This window comes from Momordica charantia (genome assembly GCF_013281855.1).
Source record: "Momordica charantia cultivar OHB3-1 chromosome 1 unlocalized genomic scaffold, Mcharantia_2.0 BLBB01000001.1, whole genome shotgun sequence".
NCBI classification, from domain to species: Eukaryota; Viridiplantae; Streptophyta; class Magnoliopsida; order Cucurbitales; family Cucurbitaceae; genus Momordica; species Momordica charantia.
Genome location: NW_028275157.1, coordinates 5400505 through 5419862, shown reverse-complemented (window position 1 = coordinate 5419862; position 19358 = coordinate 5400505). Strand labels below are relative to the sequence as shown.

Sequence of the window (19358 nt, the reverse complement as noted above, 5' to 3'; positions counted from 1 at the left end):
TCGTCAGTACCTTAGGGATAAATGTCAAGGGTCGATGCACAGTTCAAAGCCTTGGGGGTAAATGGCAAGTGCGAATGCTAAGCTTCTGTAGATGAGTGTCGAGCCTTAGGGATAAATGGCAAAGGTCGAATCGTATCGTATCGATCCTTGCCATTTACCCCTAAGGCTTTGAACTGTGCATCGACCCTTGACATTTATCCCTAAGGTACTGACGACTACTCAACGTATTGGTCCTTGATCGCCACCACATCAAGACCTAATACTAATTCAACAATTAGAATCACCGTGCCGACCCCCGACCTTTGTACCGAGAGCCTCGACACTCATCTCTACCAAGTTGTGGTATCGATCTCTGACCTTTGCACCTGGAGTCTCGATACTCAACTAGTGACGTGCAAGCCCTCTGGCCCTGTTACTCATACACACACTTCATTATATCCTGAAACTTTCACCACAGTCCTACATTCTTCTGAGTCATAACCCATGCAGAATTTATCTCACAACAATGCAACATGCGTTATACACGAAACATATGCCACTATCATCCAGACATGGCTATCCAACATCACTAGAACACCTTAAAGAAAATTATAGTCACTACCTATATCAACAAGGTGCGCTCTTATAAGTGGCTTAGAACTTGACGGTGGTGAAGCCAGGTCGTAGGGGAATGCCGGGGCAAAGAGGTGTCGAATCCTGGGCCTGGGCCGTTACAATATTAGTTCGGTTCCATCTTTTCCTTGTCATGACGTAATTTATTGAAATCTCATTATTATCTTCAAGTACTTGATATTCCTCGGTATTTTCATGAGTAGTCATGTTTAGGTTTTCTTCTGTAATATCCACAGTCTCAATCGAGTGATTTTGATTATTGACTACTTTTCTTTTTCAATGATTTTTATCTTTGGAACTCATTGGTTTCTCATGCTTCTGGCGTGTCGTAGACTGATTAATGACAACTTATTGTATTTGGATATCAATTTTCGATAGAGCATTTGCAGCCGGAATATATTACTTAGTCACTTTCTTAGCATCTATAAATTCATCTGGTAATTGATTTGGTATATTTTGAAAATAGATTATCTTCTGAACTTCAAGTTCACTTTGATCTGTACAGGGATCTAAATGAGACAAAAAAATATGCATTCCATGTAATTTCTTTTTCCAACTTCTTAATTCCTCCCTCTAATGTTGGAAAATTTGTCTCATTAAAATGACAATCAACAAATTGTGCAGTAAATACATCACCTGTCAGGGGCTCAAGATATTTAACGATTGATGGGGAATCAAAACCAACATATATTCCCAACCTCCTTTGTGAGTCCATCTTAGTACGTTGTGGTGGAGCAATGGGAACGTATACTGCACATCCAAAAATTCGCAAATGGAAAATATTCAACTCTTGGCCATAAGCTAATTGTAATGGAAAATTTTATGATAGGTTGTTGGCCTAATACGTTCAAGTGATGCTACAAGCAAAGTAACATGTCCCCATATAGATGTAGGAAGCTTAACTCTCATAAGTAATGATCTAGCAATTAATTGCAGTCATTTTATAAATGATTCGACTAAACCATTTTGTTTATGAACATGAGGTATATGATGTTTAACACTTATCCCAATTGTCATACAAAAAGTATTAAATGATTGGGATGTAAATTCACCAGGATTATCAAGACAAATGCTCTTAATTGTATAATCAGGAAATTGTGCTCGTAACTTAATTATCTGACCAAGTAACCTTGCAAATGCAAGGTTTCGACTTGATAATAAGTATATGTGTGACCACCTACTCGATGCATTTATTAACACCTTAAAATATCTAAAGGGTCCACTTGATGGATTAATAGGTCCACATATATCACCATGAATTCGTTCTAAAAATGTAGGTGATTTTGTCAACATTTTAGTTGGTGATGGTCTAATGATTAATTTGCCTTGAGAGCACGCATCACGTAACAATTCATTAGATTGAAGAAACTTCTGGGCTTTTAATGGATGTCCATGTGAATTCTCAATAATTCTTCTCATCATTATGAACCCTAGATGACCCAATCGATCATGCCAAATAGTAAATATATATGGATTCATGAACTTCGGATTCATTGTTGCATATGTTTCAATTACTCGTATATGAGTATAATATAACCCAAAAGATAAAGCAAGTAGCTTTTCCAGTATATATTTGTCATTTGAGACATTAGATTTAATATAGTGATATTCTATATTATTTTTGTTATCAATCTCAATATGATAATCATTGCAACGTAAATGTTTAAAACTCAATAGGTTTCTCTTTGATTGACTAGAGAAAAATGCATTGTCAATTGTAAACTTTGTTCCTCTAGGTAAAATAATATCTGCTTTTCCAAAACCTTCAATCAAGTTTGCAAAACAAGATATTGTATTGACTTTTGCTTCCAGCATTGTCAATTTGGACAAATATTTTACACTTTTCAGTATTGTGTACGTAGTTGCACTATATGCCAAACATAGGTCTTCATTGCTAATTTTTAAGTCATCCAATATATGACATTTGTCCATGCTTCTTCATTAAACAAAATAATTATAATAAGAAGAAGAGAAGAAAAAAATTTGAAATACAAAAAACCAACAAAATTTGAAATACAAAAAACGAACATTAGCTCAAGAAAACATGAAAGAGATGAAAGAAAAAAAAATATTAATTCTGAATGTTTTCAAAATAAAATGAAGCACTTGCTATTCCATCCGTTCTGCGAATTTGTTCTCCAGGAGTTCCAAGAAAATCTGCCACATCCAAATTTCTTATGTTGGCAGGATCAAATATATCACCATCCTGATATGCAAAATTCGTGTAGCAACCCGTATTTTCCAATACGGTCATTCTGACAAAATGCGGAAACGTAAACAACTAAACACTAAATTAACAGAGAGACTTCTTTATTTAATACGATACTATGACAAAAGATAATGACAAGTCCAACTTTGAAACAAAAAAAAAAACTACACTATAATAAAGCCAAAGAATAACTACCAGAACTAAGTTCTCATAAGCTAAAAACAACGGAAAATACTAAAGATTTCAACTCCTCATGCCAGAACGCTATTCCTCAATCACTATCTGAGCAGTCACTTCAACCTTCATCTGAAAACATTTAGAAAACAGAAAAAAATGAGTACAAAAATACTCAATAAGCAATTTCCATATCGAATTTTGAAATTCATTTTTCTTTCAAAACATTCGTAAACAAAAATACGAACAAATAAAAAATTTTAAAGTCCTTTAAAATGTTTAATACAATTTTCAAAACTTTAAAAATAAACTAGATTTTCGGAAACAAAGTCTTTAAATAAGATAAAATTTCCAGTCAATCAAAACAAACTTTCATTCATTCAAAACAAACTTTCATTCATTCAAAACAAACTTTCATTCGATCAAACTTCAAATCCTTCAAAACAAACTTTCTTTCAATCAAAACTTTCAAAGTTCATTCTAAAACACTTGGTACAACTTTCAAACTTTTGAATAACTAAATCATTCAAACATTCAAAACAATCTTACATTCATTCGTACTTTCAAAATCAGAGTGGAAGGTTGCATTATTTGGGTAGCCTACAGAACATATGTGGTTACCCGTCGGTAACACCAATCAATCAAAAGCTTCTATTAGAGTTGTCGAAATAATATCGACCAGAACAGAGTTGTCGAAATAATATCGACCAGAACAGAGTTGTCGAAATAATATCGACCAGAACAGAGTTACTTAAGTGTGAGGCCATGTGAGTGAATAACACACTATGAATCTTGATTCCCAAGGAATGCCAAACCACAAAAGTGTCTTCCCACAAATAAGCCAGAACATAAATCCATCAATTCAAAATTAGGCTACTATCCCAAATAAGCAAAACATTCCTCAAAACAAAATCATGGCATATTCGGATAGCCCTATCAAATTAATCAAAATATCTTTCAAATAAAATTCAAAACAAATACCTACTTTCAATATTAAATTAATTCAAAACATTGAAATAATTTAAAACAAACTTTATCAATCCTCCAAAACATGATTTCAAATATTTCACCAATAAACAAAATATCAATTTCAAACCTTTAAATAAATTTAAACAAAACTTTATCAAATCATTTAAGAATACTTCAAAGACTTTGCAAATAAACATAATTTCAATTGCCAAATTAGTTTTCAAATCCATAATAAAACTTCAATTTCATATGCAAGATATCAATTTCAAATCTTCCTATCAAATCCAAAATACATTTTAGTTTTTGAAATATGACAAATCACTTACAACACTTTTCGAAGGGATACGGTAAATTACTTACAATACTTTTTCGAAGGGATATGACAAATTACTTACCTCTTTCAGAAATCCTACGAATCTAATATACTTCTTCCTTGGTAGTTGTCAACTTAGAGGCCTAGAAACAACGAATATCCAAAATCAATTCTTAAATCCTATCCAAGGATTTAAAATTCAATCAATTACTAACCCAAATCTTATCTACCCAATTTTCCCATTCAAAACACTTTTTATGCAAAATAATTAGGAAAGTATGGATTTGAGACTACAAAACCAGATCTGAAAACTAGGTTAAAAAGCCTCTAAATTCAACAATAACAAATTTTAAAATTAGAAGAATCGATATAAATCAATACGAACTAAATTTATAAAAAGTTTCTCAATAAAACCCGCTTAAAAACCTTCTAAACAATTGAAAATTTGGGGATTTTAAATCTGAAAAATTTTCTGTTTTATAAAATAAAACTTCCAAGAATTTTTCATAAAACAATTAACAATTTACTAATTTTTATAGAAAAATCAGATCTGAAAACCATATATAAAACCTTTAAAACTTGGTAAAAACATATAATTTTTCATGTAAAAATCATAATAACAAACTATAATTTATAGAATACAAATAGGTAAACTTTTTATGCAAAAAGAGTCTCAAAATAGCCCAAAAACAATCTCATAAACAAAAAGATTCAAACCAAAAATTCTGGAAAATTTTTAGGGCAAAAGTTGTTAAAATCTTTTATTCTAAAAAACAAAGACCTCAAAACTTTTCCCAATAAACTGAATTAAAGAACTACAAATCAAGAAAAATAAAACTAAAATAATGAGGAAGAAAATCTTACCGATCTTTGAGAGAAATACAAAAACTCTTCTTCTTTTCTTTTCTTTTTCTCTTTGAGAGAAAACTAGGTCTAACAGTTTAAGAAAATAAAACCTAGAGTTTAAGGGCTTTTATAACAAACCCTAATCAATCCTTATTTAAAAAGGATAATAAAAAGATAAAGATTTAATAAAACTCTTTCTTTTTATTTTTTTCAAATTCAAACAACAAATTATTTTTTAAAACAAAAATTTATATTTTTTTTTTGAGAAAATATAGAAAACAACTAAATAAAAATAATAATTTAAATATATATATATATATTTTTGATTGTTACATTCGCCTCCACAGTTTTTCTCTTTTCTTTTAGGGAAGCCTGATAGAGATCTACCAAGTGTTTCGATATACGAAAAATACATGCCCAATGCCCAGTCATTCTACATCGAAAATATTTATGTTCAACATTTATGATCATTATTTCTTGTGGTTCTTTTCATATTTGGATGATTATAACGACCACCACGAAAAGAATGATTATTTCTTCCTCTACCGCGATCACGCGCTCGACCTCGGCCTCGATTATTAAAATTCACAACATTTGTTTCAAGGAATCGTGTTGTTCCCATTGGTCGAGATTCATGATTTTTCATCAACAGCTCATTATTTTGCTCAGCAACATGAAGACATGATCAAGCTCATAATATTTCTTAAAACTTTTCTCTCGATATTGTTATTGCAAGATCATATTCTAGACATGAAAGGTAGAGAATTTCCTCTCTGTTGGGACGTTAATCCCGCAAGGGAAACGAAGATCTTGTTCCTGAATTTTTTAAGAACAAAAAACAACACTTTTAAATAAAAATACAGGGGAAGAAAAAAATTCTTTACCTTTGAAGAACCGTTCTTCAAGGAATCACGAACGAACACAACCACCGATCTTTCCACAATCCTCTAGGAACGACGATCTTGCTTGTGGCAGCAACTGGAGGAAATTTGAGAGAGTAATTATTTTCAGGAGAAATGCGTGGAGAGAGCAACTTGGGATGCATTGTTCTGTTTTTGCAGAACTCTTCTGCAAAAAGCTAAAAACCAACTGAAGTGGGGAGTTACCTCCATGTAACTCCCTCACTCCCCTGTAATTTTGTACAGGAGCTTTTTTTTAGTTTAAATTAAATGAATATTAATAATTAATATAATCCTATTAATTAATTAATTAATTATTAATATATATATATGTGGATCAAATAAATAATTAATTAACATTTAATTATTTATTACCAAAACATAATCATATTTTAAAGTATTTCTCTCGTATAACATATAATTGTAATGTACCTCTTATGCACATTATTTTTAACCCATAGTTTTAATATGAATACTATTCGTATTAATTTTGATTTGAATCTGATTCAAATCATTTCTCTCATAATATATAGTATTAATTTTATATCGTTATCCAAAAGTAATATATATATTTATATATAATGTATCAAAATACATTATATACATTCCGTTATCTAATTTGAACACTTGTGAGCTAGCAACAGGATCTAATGAACTTACAGATCAGAAGCTTCAACGATACGAGATTAATCAGTCAAACTCATTAACCGAGTTAATCAACATTCGTCAACTTCGGGTCACTCCACTAACGACCCATAGTTGCACTCTTATCACTGCACAATATTTTCGTGTCCACGGATATTCAACCATTAATGGCAAGTCAATCATTCACGAGTGCTCGTAACTCAAGCAGGGTCAAATTACCGTTTTAACCGTGAGTTACATCTTACTCCTTAAATATCACTGCTCCTCTAATGATCAACCCAATTATGATCCAACCAATAACCGGAAGTCCCTCTCAAGCCAGTGAGAGGGTGGGGCCCCTTGTTCGAGTCCTAGAGTCAGCATTTAAGAGAACACTCATCTACTCTCCAAAAGTCAGGGATGACTGAATTCCGTCTCGTGAAGTTATTTTCTCAGCTCCCCACTTAGTCTCGTCCAAAAAATGGTAGGAATGTTGAGTCGGTGACTCGGGCCACTTTCATCCATTCAGATCAAAGGACGAGCTCTCACGGGCAGGAGTCCATAACTCACTCAGGATTGAAGATGAGTTGTCTGGTCATCCTATGAAATAACAATCTGTTAGTCAACAGTGTTACATCTAAAGATTGGCTATTTCACGGCTGGTATTATACAAACTCATTGTATAGGATACCCCCACTCGGATGTCTCCACACGAACGACCTGGATCGGGTCGTCTGTAACATTTACAAAGCGAGTCGTATCCATAGTGTTTTCAAGATAAGATACCCAGCTTATCCATATACTATAGACCTTTAGGTTATTCCCGGAACATTATCCACTTGTACATCGATGACATATCAAATATATACACAGTATATATATTGTCCCGATTACATGATAATAACCTTGGATGTTTAGTTTTTTGGATTTAGACAATGCTATGTTATAAACTCAACAAGAAACTTATTGAATATAAAACCACAACTTTATTGAATATAAATCTATTTTTACATAATTACAAACTACGAGTTTAGGGCAACACACCCAACATTCTCCAGCATAACTCCATCAATCATTTTTTCTCCACATAACTTCAATTCCGAACTGATTTTAAATAATGCGGAATTATAATCACTTACTTATTTGAAATCTTGGAGCCTCAAATGCATTTATTCATATCGAGCTTGAGGAAGAATAACTATTTTCTGATGATCATATCTCTCTTTCAAATTTTGCCATAAAACACGAAGATCTTTTATTGTCAGATATTCCATCTTCAATCCCTCGTGGAGATGGTGACGAAGGAAAATCATGGCTTCTACCTTATCTTAACTCGTCGTTGTATTTTCTTCTTTGATGGTTTCTCCCATATTCATAGCATCAAGATGAATCTCGACATCCAGTACCCATGACAAATAATTATTGTCATTGTTGTCAAGGGTAATAAACTCTAATTTGGTGATATTTGTCATGGTAACACTATCACAAAGAAAATGTCTGTATATTAGAAATTTGATATATACTAAGCATGAAAAATAAAAGGAAAATCAAATAACCTACCTTTAGAGGGAAAAATGGCAAAGAGTCATGCTAATTACGCCTTGTAAAATTATGGAGCAAAATGAGGCATCACGAATCACAAACAACGAGAAAATACGAGATTTGACAAAATATAAAATTAAAATATAAATTTAGAAATTTGAAAATCAAACATAAATTTCCTTTAGAAATTCAACATAGATTTTCCACCAAAATCCATTAAAATTTTCATTAAAATTCTGACACGACCCGTCCCAAAACACCTACTAGTTCTAGAACAAACCGCGCCGACCATAAACCCCAACCTACTACAGAGTCTATAGTCAAATTTCTTTCTAAATTTCTAAAACTAATTTAGGTTATTCTTTAATATATAAAACATAAAGTGTAACATAATTCAATTCAGAAATAACTATTCGGTCACGACTTCTAAACATGTTGTACAATCACAAAAGGTACAACTACTCCATTACAAGTCATTCTAAATATACATACAAAATGATATGAAAGTTCTGAGACGATGAGTGGTAGACAGCTATCTCTTTGAAACTCAGGTGCAGCCTGCTGGAGAAAACAACGATAAACAATGAGCTAGGAAGCTCAGTGAGTGGCAATTTAATAAGAAAATAGTTTCGTAAAACTTCTTTCATAAACAACTAAAATTTCAATTCTTAAAACAATCTTCTTAAAGTTAAAATAATAAGCTTCTTCAGTAAAACTTCACATAGGAGCAACTAAAATTCACTAATTTTCTAAACATAACTTGTAACAACATATACTTTCTGAAAACACTTTCTAAATACATATCAAATGCCTTCTTTCAAACTTGAAACAGGTTAAGAAAACTCAGTACCACATATGTATCCACATTCTATTCTGGTCTACAGGCGCAGAGTAATCTCAATACGCACAGCAGAATAATTCTATTTCTGGTCCACTGGCATAGAGTAATCTCAATATACACAGCATAATATTTCTCTCAATGCACGGAGTAAAATGGTCATAAAGACCTTCTATTTCTGGGTATACTATAGAAACACATTCTTATAGCATACGGGTAATCACCTAGATACAATAATATGATGGTTTGAAAACTTATTTATGCATAAAATTCTCAATCTCATATACAGTTCTAAAATTCTTCTTTTCTTCTTTCTAAGAACATTTTTTTTCTCAAATCACTTCTAAATATATTTCTTTCTAATCATATTCAGTAAACACAACAGTTTTTCAGAAAATCATAAAACATTTATAAGTTTTCATAAAAATTTATAATTTCTCAAAAACATTTCTAAATTCTTAGCAAATCCAATTTCTCAGTAGAAATTATCAAATATACGTAATATATATTTTCTTGAAATTCCAATTTCTCACAAATCCTATGAACGAGGTGAATTTGGTTGGTACGCTGCTCCAATTTCTGTTCGTCCTGAAATAATAACCAACCAAAATTCAATTCACACTCAAATTTCCGATTAAACACCACAAAATTCAATCAATAACTCAATTCTCTCCCTACAATCCAATTATACTTCTTTCTCTCATTTTCTTCACAAGTGGGACCCACAATTACACAAATTCACAACTTGGTTATTAACCATTGGTTTATACCCCAACCTATTTCCAACCAAAAACCCGCCTCCCGTTTTTTTGCTTCAATTTCCAATCATTTTCTTTTTTTCTTTCATGTTTAATTTTCAACAAATAGTCTTTCTCTCTCCTCTACACTCTTCACCTTCTTATTCCCTCAACCACAACCAAACCGTGGCTTCTTCCACAAACAAACCGTGGCTTCTTCCCTTTCCATTTCTTTCCTTTTTTTTTTTCTGTAAATTCCACCAACCCACACACTCTATGATCTGTAACCAAAATACATAAGCAGAAACTAAGCCATCAATACATATATGTTCATAGAAATCAGAAACCCTCAATGTCTTCATCTAATTCAAGAGACTTCCTTAACTTAAAATCAAACCTACAAGTCATTCTTCAACTTCTATTTCCTCATAATTCCTCAAAGAAAAAAGTTTAATTACCACTTTTCATTAACTATTGTTGTTGGTTCTTCAATTCTCGCTCCAACATGACCATCAACTTCTGATTTCAGCCTCTGTTCCTTCAACCATCAAAACCCTTTTTTTTTGTAGCTCTCTCTCTCTTCGATTTCACAACCCAGAAAATGTCCCCTTTTTTTCCATTTCCTTTCTTTTCTTTCCCTTTCTTTCTCTTTCCTTTTTCTTTTCTTTTCTTTTCTATTCTTTCCTTTCCACGTGTTCCCTTCCCCATCTCACACACAAGCACATTTTTTTTCAATTTCCCATTTTTTAAAACACAAAATTTAAAATTCCTTTCCTTCTTTTTTCTTTTTTTTCCTCACTCAAAATTATGAAAATACCCTTACAAATTCACATCTCTAATCAACCATGAATTGCCACTATTTATAGGCAATTTGTACAACCATGAGGTGTTACAATTGGATACTCATAATAGGTAGAAAATAGACACATGAGATATTGATAATTAAGCACATGGATATAGGTCAACTTGACACTCGGAGACACTAAGCAAATGGGAGAAATTGACACATGGATTAGGGTTATTTAGAGATCTTTCTATTTGACACCTAAGGTTGGACATCTATTTTATACGATAATGTTCATAATAGGTCTCAATTTATGGTATAAAAATAATAATAATAAAAGACAGGTCTCTATTTTAATTTTGTTATGTTCAATTTTGTTCCTATTCTCTTCTAAACAAAAAAAAAAAAAAAAATCATAAGAAATTCCACTTGAGTTATCCAATCAGATTTCAAAATAATTTTCTTTTTAATGGAATAATCCAAAACATTACTATTACAGAATACTTGATGAATGACTCGACTCATGTTAATTTCATTTTTTATAATGAAAACTCGTAATTTAAATAATTAAAAATAATAAGAAATTGTGTGATCGGTCAAATTTAGAAAAATATAGTTTTCCATCTCTAGTAAACATAAAATATTTACATATTTATGGAACGGAGACCGTTATTTGAGGGGGACGTTGACTTTGACTTGCATGGCTAATGCTTTTAATCTTACCATTGAAATACTTTATTACCAAATTACCAATTATAGAATTAATATAGTTTAGCCAATGAATGATAACATTTTAGAAAATAAGTATAAAATAAGTATAAAGTTGAAACTAGCACCATGTTCTTAACTAATAATTGGAACCTGTCTCTGACTAAGAGGTCATGATTTGGAATCCTCTCGCTCGCACTTATTGTACTATATATATATAGAAAGTTGGAACTTACAAAATCAAGATGATCATCAAGATTACCTAGAAATTGATTCAATTGAAGTAGAAAGGAGCCAATATGAGCTTAGCTGAGCGGTAATTGACATATATTTTTTTACCAAAAAGTCATGAGTTCGAATTCTCTCATACCCACTTGTTGTACTAAAAAAAAATTTTGGCACCTTTCAAAAGAAGACAATCCGATGGTGTGGGGGACTGGTTTCTTTTCGATTCTTGTGTGGATTCAGGAGAAAGCAATTTCAGATTTTGTTTATCTTCCTTTCGTTTAGAAAAAAAAGTATAAAGTTTAAACATAAAATTATGTATTTAAGAAGAACTTTATTTTCATACGTTCTATTTAGATTGGAGTTAATGTCTTCGAGGGCTGCTTTAGAAACTTATTTTCACATATGTCTAAAGTTTTCCAATTGTACACTTTTAGATTTCTGCACATAGAATTTTTTTATAATACCGATTTTACCCTTATTTATTGCATTTTTATTTATTATAGTTGTTTTTTTCTTTTTCGAATCTAAAATATTTCAATTCCTAAATGGTAAACATAATCCGTGGGTCCCATACCAATTTCCAACACTAATCCCTTAATTCACTCCTAAATTTTTTTCTCAGGATTTATCAATATTACTTCTATAATATAAACCTACATAAAACAATGGAAAATATTGATAAATGAAGTATAACATCAAAAGTTTTCAGCTGCAACAAAAAGCAATAGAATTTGGAGTGTATTTTGCAATTTGGTACTTAATGATATATATAAAATATATCCGAATATAATCTTATAACTAAAGTAGAAGCAGACGGATATAAACGATATGTATTGACGGATCACATAAAATTATATAACATACCATATTGTTTCTTATTTATAGATATAAAACACAACGCATCAACTACTAACATTGTACTTATTCATAGATGTAACATACATCCCATTAACTACACTTTTGGTTGTTAATTATAGATATAAAATACATCAGGATATAATCAATATAAAATGTATCAAACCATAATTAACACATGAAGCTTGATTATTATGAATTACTCCTTATACCATTAACGGCAAACACAATCAAAAACCATTACAAGATAACCTATATGATAAATATAAAATATATCAAGGGATTGATTGCGACAAAGAAGAAGCTGGAACGGTTTGCTCCGGAATGCTATTGCTAGCTATGGTCTGCTATGGCCTTCCGATCGGCGACGAAACAAAGCTCGGGATAAAAGGAGTGCTCGAACGATCGACGTGCAGTCGGGGACGAAGAAGAAGCTCTAACGGACATAAAAATGGTGTCTATGGAAGGAGAGGGAAAAAAATGGTAGAAGGAGGAGGTTTTTTCGAAACAGCGGCAGAATGAGGATTTTGGGGATTTGGTAATTGGTATTTTTGGAAAGTGTAATTAGGCATAAATTAAGGGATTTAAATTCTAACCTCCCAAATAATGAATTTTGAATTTTTAAAAAATACTTGATATTTAGGTATAAATACAAAAGGATATACTGGTAAATTGTGTGTTGGGTATCATCTTAAATTGGGGTTATTGCATGCCAAAACTGTAAATTTTGTACATTAAATCCTTTTATGTAATTATAGTCTCTAAATAGCCTATCAATGTACTAATCCCTTTAGATTGTGGAATGGCATCATAAAGAGATTTTTTTTTAAATAATGGTATTTCTAAAACTTATTCCAAATATATGCCACTATCCAAATTATTTCCAATAATAATGTTTGAAAAATAGATGGTCTCTTGACGACCGAAACACATCAACACTTGGTCGTCTCTTCAAAAGACGACCAAAGACGTGACACTCCATTGGTGCCACGTCTAATTTTAAAAAAATTAAATAATGGTGGTCTCATCAAGAGACGACCAACTTGGCGCGCATGCAAGTAGATTGTCTCTAGCTGCCACGTAGGTCTTAAAAATGAAAAGAAACGATTAATAATAAAAGTAGCAGCTAATTAATGAAATAGTTTGTTGGCGGAGAGATTCGAGCCCACTTTGTTAGTAGCACGCCTAGGTTTGAGTTAGCCTTTGGCTTTTTTTCTTCGTTAATTAAGTTTTTTGACTTTTTTTTCTTCGTTAATTAATTTTTTTTTGAAAGCAAATTAACTTTTTAATTAATGAATTATTATTATTATTATTTATTCTTTTTTAATTAATTTTTTTTGAAGACTATTATTATTATTATTTAATCAACTTCCATCTCTTTTTTAATTATTTTAATTATTTTTTAATTTTTATTCATTTAAAATATAAATTATTATTATTATTATTATTATTATTATTATTATTATATATAATTGAAAATTATAATGATTATGTTGGGTTTTATGTCCTAAAACTCATAGTTTGTAAATGACAGATGTATTTTTATCATTCAATAAAGTTGTTATTGAATTTTATAATCAATAAGTAGTTATTATATATTGATCAAATAAAATGTTCTTACTAGATCAAAATCCAAAAAACTAATGATCCTAGACTGTTACATGAGACTAAAACTTTATGTAGAGACATAATTGTGGATCAATTTTAAGTTAATAGTATAAATATTCTACAGTATAGGAATACAGTTTGGCGCACTATGGATGCGGCCCACTTTGTAGCTAGTACAAACGATGTGATCCTAATTCGTTCATGTGGAGACATGCGAGTGGAGGTGTCCCGTGCAAAGAGTTTGCATAAGACCGACCATGAGATAGTCACTTTTACTATTTAACATCATTTACGGTCTAAAATTGACTATCTCGACTTTGATGGCCTAGGTAACTCGATCTTAATCCTGAGCTAACTATGAATTTCTGTTTACTCGGGATTATCCTTAGATTTACATGGGTGAGAGGAGATCAACAGTGCTGGCTCCATAAACCTCTCATTTCAGGAGTAAGACCAGGTAGATAGTTAGGGACATAAGGTGCCAGAAGAAATTCACTCCTACCCACTTCTGGGATAGTAGAAAGGTTGTTCTCTTAAGGGCTGAATCCAGGTTTTGAACAATTGGCGCCATCCTCATCAAAAGGTTTGACCCATCTGTAATTACGAATAACCTGTGAATGGCCGACTTATCGATCATGGTTATATCAAATGGACATAATATATCCACAGTGAGGAGAGTGCAGCTACGAGCTTTAGTGGAGTGAACCGGTAGTTAACAAGTGTTGGTTAACTAGGTTAAGGAATTTAACCGGTAATTATTGGATCGTTGGAGCTCATGATCTGTAGGTTCATAAGATCTCCTGGCTAGCTCATATAAGAATAAACTTGCAATAATTTGAAGGAATAATTCGAATAGTTCAAATTAGGTTAATCATATGAGATATGATTAAGTAATTGATATATGATATCAATTGAGAAAATTGGTCAAAATATAGGATTTAAATATTAAAATTATGAATTCGGATTCATAATCGGAGGCATGGATTTAGTCAAACAGTCAGATTTCGGAAAAAGTCAAATGGTTGACTTTGACCTGAGAAAGTCAAATGTTGACTAAGAAGATTAAAATAATGTTTTTAACCAAATTGGTAGAATATTCCACTAACTTGTTGAGTGAAACATTTAAATAATCTCAAAAATCCATATTTTGACACTTTACCATGTCATGCATGATTGAAGTGTGTGTTGTAAGCTTTTGGTGAACTTAGACATGCATTTTGACACTTAGTCATGTCATGCATGAGTGAAATATGTGTTGTAAGCTTTTGGTGAATTTAGACATGCAATAGTTGCATGTAATTTTGCCTATTTAAGAATGTCTTTGTTCAAACATTTTATTTTCTTGGAACCTTTTGCCATTTTGATGGTTTTGAAAAGCTTACATAACTCTTTTTAGCTCCATATTTCTCTCAGATTTTCCTTCTCTAAAAGAGTCCACCACTCTAACACAAGCCTCGAGAATAGCTAGGAAGACCTCTGGTAGTCCTCATTGGAGCTATTTGAAAAAGTTTGAAAAACTACAAAGGTATGTAATTTTCTCTCCCTTTCTCTAAGCATTATAATGTATGATTATGCATATTTAATCCTAGGTTGGAATATGCATCTAGATTGTTATTTCGATCCTTGCTCGCTTCTGCTGCGCATGTATGTATTTTATTCCATGATGTGGTATCAAAGCATCTAGAATAACATTAATTTGCATATGGTGGGTACAAATTCATTTGATGAATGTTGTGGTTGAATTAAATTAGATATATTATGGTTTTGTCTCTCTTAATTTTGGCCTGTAATTATGTCATTTTATTTGTATTTTTTTTTCAAAGAGTTGAAATTATGATGTAATTTAGTTAAATTGGGAGAGAGACAAAAGCTGAAAATTGGTTCCAGACCCGATTCCGTTTTCCTCCATTTCAGTCTGGTTTTGGTTCTTTGAGGTTCGGTTCGAGTCTTTGTAAGACATTTTTGGTCCGGTTTGAAGAGTTTGAGCCAGTTCAAGACTCTACATTTTTTTTGTAATAATTTAGCTTAAATTAGCAGTAAGGATGCCAAAATTGGTCCAATTTAATTATTGATTTAATTATGTATTATGAATGTATGAATTAAATGTTTTATCTTGAATGTGCATAATGTATGTCATTTAGATTTAAAATCTCACCATAGGATTAAGCATGTATCATGCATTAGATATGTTATAAGTAGTTATAATGTATAGTATGCATGATAAGTTCAAATTATGATTTGAATGTATGGTTATGGAGCATGCCTATAGTTTATAAGTGCTATAAAAGAGATAGACATTAAAATCTATAACAAAGATAATATACATGCTCACTTAGGGTTAAATGACCAATGCAAAGTTTTCATAGGCAAAACTAGGTCGTCAACTCATAAATTGGTAAAACAAGAACACTCACCCGATAAAATCTTGTCTAAGGCTGGGGATATTTAAGTTGAGGGTTTACGAAACACCCCCTACCTGGAGATTGAGTCGGTTCTTGAGTTATATTAACCAATTTCATGAGCATGCATGAGTGGTCTGAGGTAATAAAAACTAGTTTATCACCTAGACATCGTAGGTTTAAATCTAATATAAGAGTTATATTTGGATCAATCACTTAGTCTTAGGATATGTTTATTTAGCCTAAATATATGCCTAACTTGAAAGTATACCATAAACTGTCTAGAACACTTCAACTGGAAATTAGTAACGTACTATTAGCTCTAGCGTCCCTAAGAGTTCACAACGTGAGATCCATGCTTGGCTTCGTACTGCCCTGGGAGCGGCCTCACTTCGGGAGTGTTTGCATGAGTTATGAACAGGGTGAATAGGGGAAGTAGTTCATAGTAAATGGGTGAAGGATTAGTGTCAACAAAATCCTACGGTCTCTTCCATTAGATCGCACCATGAGAGTCCTATAATTCGCCTGCATGTTTGCCCTGGAGCGACCTTACCAATCGGAGGGTGGTATTATAGGATTTGGAACACCGTGAACTCCTAAAAGGATAGGACTTCTTAGATTTGTTTTCAATCTTGACTTTCCAATTTCGGAAGTATATTGATCATAATCTTAGAAGTATGAAAGTGGAAGGTCACACTTACAAGAATTATTAAGAGTTAGTATATTCTTGACCAAACCAAATGATAACTAAAGGCTATAGGAATAAGAGTTATTCTAGTATTAGCATTTAGTTAAGATTGTCTTGATTCAATGGAGGAATGGTCGACTGCCCCTCGGTGGAGGTTGTTCTAAACCATTGAAGTATCGTTGCAAATATAAATAAAAGTTGGGTACTTTATTAGAATTTGCTAAACTTAAAATTAGATTTAGAACTTATATCTAATCTAAAGTATGTTTGTTTTTCAGCATGAATAGCTCAATAGTTCAACTCTTAGCTTCGGAAAAATTGAACGGAGATAATTATTCAACGTAGAAAAATAATCTCAATACAATACTAGTCGTCGATGACCTACGATTTGTCTTAACTGAGGAATGTCTTCAAACCTATGCCGCAAATGTCAACCGAAATGTTCGGGAAGCATTTGATTGATAGGTCAATGCCAACGATAAGGCCTTTGTCTACATTCTTGCCAGCATGACTGATGTATTGGCAAAGAAACATGAACCCTTGATGACTGCAAAGGAAATCATGGATTCATTAAAGGCGATGTTCGGGCAACCTTCATAGACCTTGAGGTACTAAAATACGTTTACAACTTAGCATATGAAGGAGGGGACCTCTGTTAGAGAACATGTCTTGGACATGATGGTCCACTTCAATACTACTGAAGTGAACGGGGCCACCATTTATGAGGCAAGTCAAGTAAGTTTTATTATGGAGTCTCTTCCGAAGAGCTTCATACCATTTCAGACCAATGCTACTCTAAATAAATTAGAATTCAACTTGACAACTCTTCTAACTGAGCTCCAGCTTTTCCAGAACCTTACTAAGGCTAAGGGGAAGGAAGTGGAGGCAAACGTTGCCACCATAAGGAAAATACCAATGAGATTCGACCTCTAAAACAAAAGCTAGACCTTCAAAGAACAAAAATGTTCAAATGAATAAGAAGGAAAAGACGAAGGCTCCCGTAGTTGACAAGGGAAAGAATGTTGCAAAGGAAATCTGTTTCCATTGCAACCAAGACAGGCATTGGAAGAGAAATTGCCCGAAATACCTTGCTGAGGAGAAGGCAGAGAAAGCAACAACAAGTAAATACAATTTACTAGTTGTTGAAACATGTTTAGTGGAAGAAGCTGGATATTAGATTTATGAGCCACTAACCATATTTGTTTCTCATTTCAGGAAACTAGTTCTTGGAAGAAGCTGGAAGAAAGCGAGATAAGTATCAAACTTGAAACTGGAGAGGTTGTGTCGCCCAAATCACTGGGGGATTTAAGGTTGTTTTTTGAAGATAGATTCATTTTAATAGAAAATGTTTTGTATGTTCCTCTTATGAAAAGGAACTTAATATCTATCTCATGTTTATTAAAACAAATGTATATAATAATCTTTGAAATAAATGAAGCGTTCATATTCATAAAAGGTATTCAAATTTGTTCTGCTATACTCGAAAACAACTTATACAAGTTAAGATCAACTACAACAAATTTTGTCTTTAATACTAAGATGTTTAGAACAGTCGAAACTTATAATAAAAGACAAAAGGTTTCTTCTAACGCCTATTTATGGCACTTAAGACTTGGACATATAAATCTCAATAGGATTGGAAGGCTGGTTAAGAGTGGACTTCTAAATAGGTTAAAAGATGACTCCTTACCACCGTGTGAATCCTATCTTGAGGGAAAGATGACTAAAAGATCTTTTACTGGAAAATATCTTAGAGCCACGATACCCTTAGAGCTTGTTCACTCAAACCTCTGTGGACCGATGAACGTAAGAGCTCGAGGTAGGTATGAATATTTCATCAGCTTCATTGATGATTATTCTAGGTATGGTCATATTTACCTAATGCATCACAAGTCTGAAACCCTTGAAAACTTCAAGGAATATAAGGCAGAAGTTGAAAACCAATTAGGTAAATGAATAAAGACACTTCGATCAGATCAAGGTAGAGAGTACACGGACTTGAAATTCCAATACTATTTGATAGAACATGGAATTCAGTCACAACTCTCTGCATCTAGTACGCCTCAACAGAATGGTGTATCTGAAAGAAGAAACTTAACCTTGTTAGACATGGTTCGCTCTATGATGAGCTATGCTCAGTTACCCAATTCCTTTCGTAAACATGCGTTAGAGACTACTGTTTACATTTTGAACAATGTTCCCTGTAAGAGTGTTTCTGAAACACCTTATGAGCTATGGAAATGGCATAAAGGTAGTTTGCGTCACTTTAGGATTTAGGACTGCCCCGCACACGTGTTAGTGCAAAACCCTTAGAAATTGGAACGA

General features: G+C 32.4%; 2 long non-coding RNA genes across 2 annotated transcripts; one reads left to right on the top strand and one right to left on the bottom strand.

The window, feature by feature from the left end:
* Positions 1 to 7633: 7633 nt before the first annotated feature.
* On the bottom strand, positions 7634 to 10577 carry LOC148213160 (uncharacterized). The gene is made up of 3 exons (XR_015791531.1): positions 10222 to 10577; positions 8681 to 9614; positions 7634 to 8125 (listed from the first exon to the last, which is right to left on the bottom strand). It is a non-coding gene; the product is annotated as an uncharacterized LOC148213160 (long non-coding RNA).
* A 4682-nt stretch (positions 10578 to 15259) lies between these two features.
* Positions 15260 to 18470, top strand: LOC148213159 (uncharacterized). The gene is made up of 3 exons (XR_015791589.1): positions 15260 to 15471; positions 17312 to 18154; positions 18249 to 18470. It is a non-coding gene; the product is annotated as an uncharacterized LOC148213159 (long non-coding RNA).
* Positions 18471 to 19358: the final 888 nt, after the last annotated feature.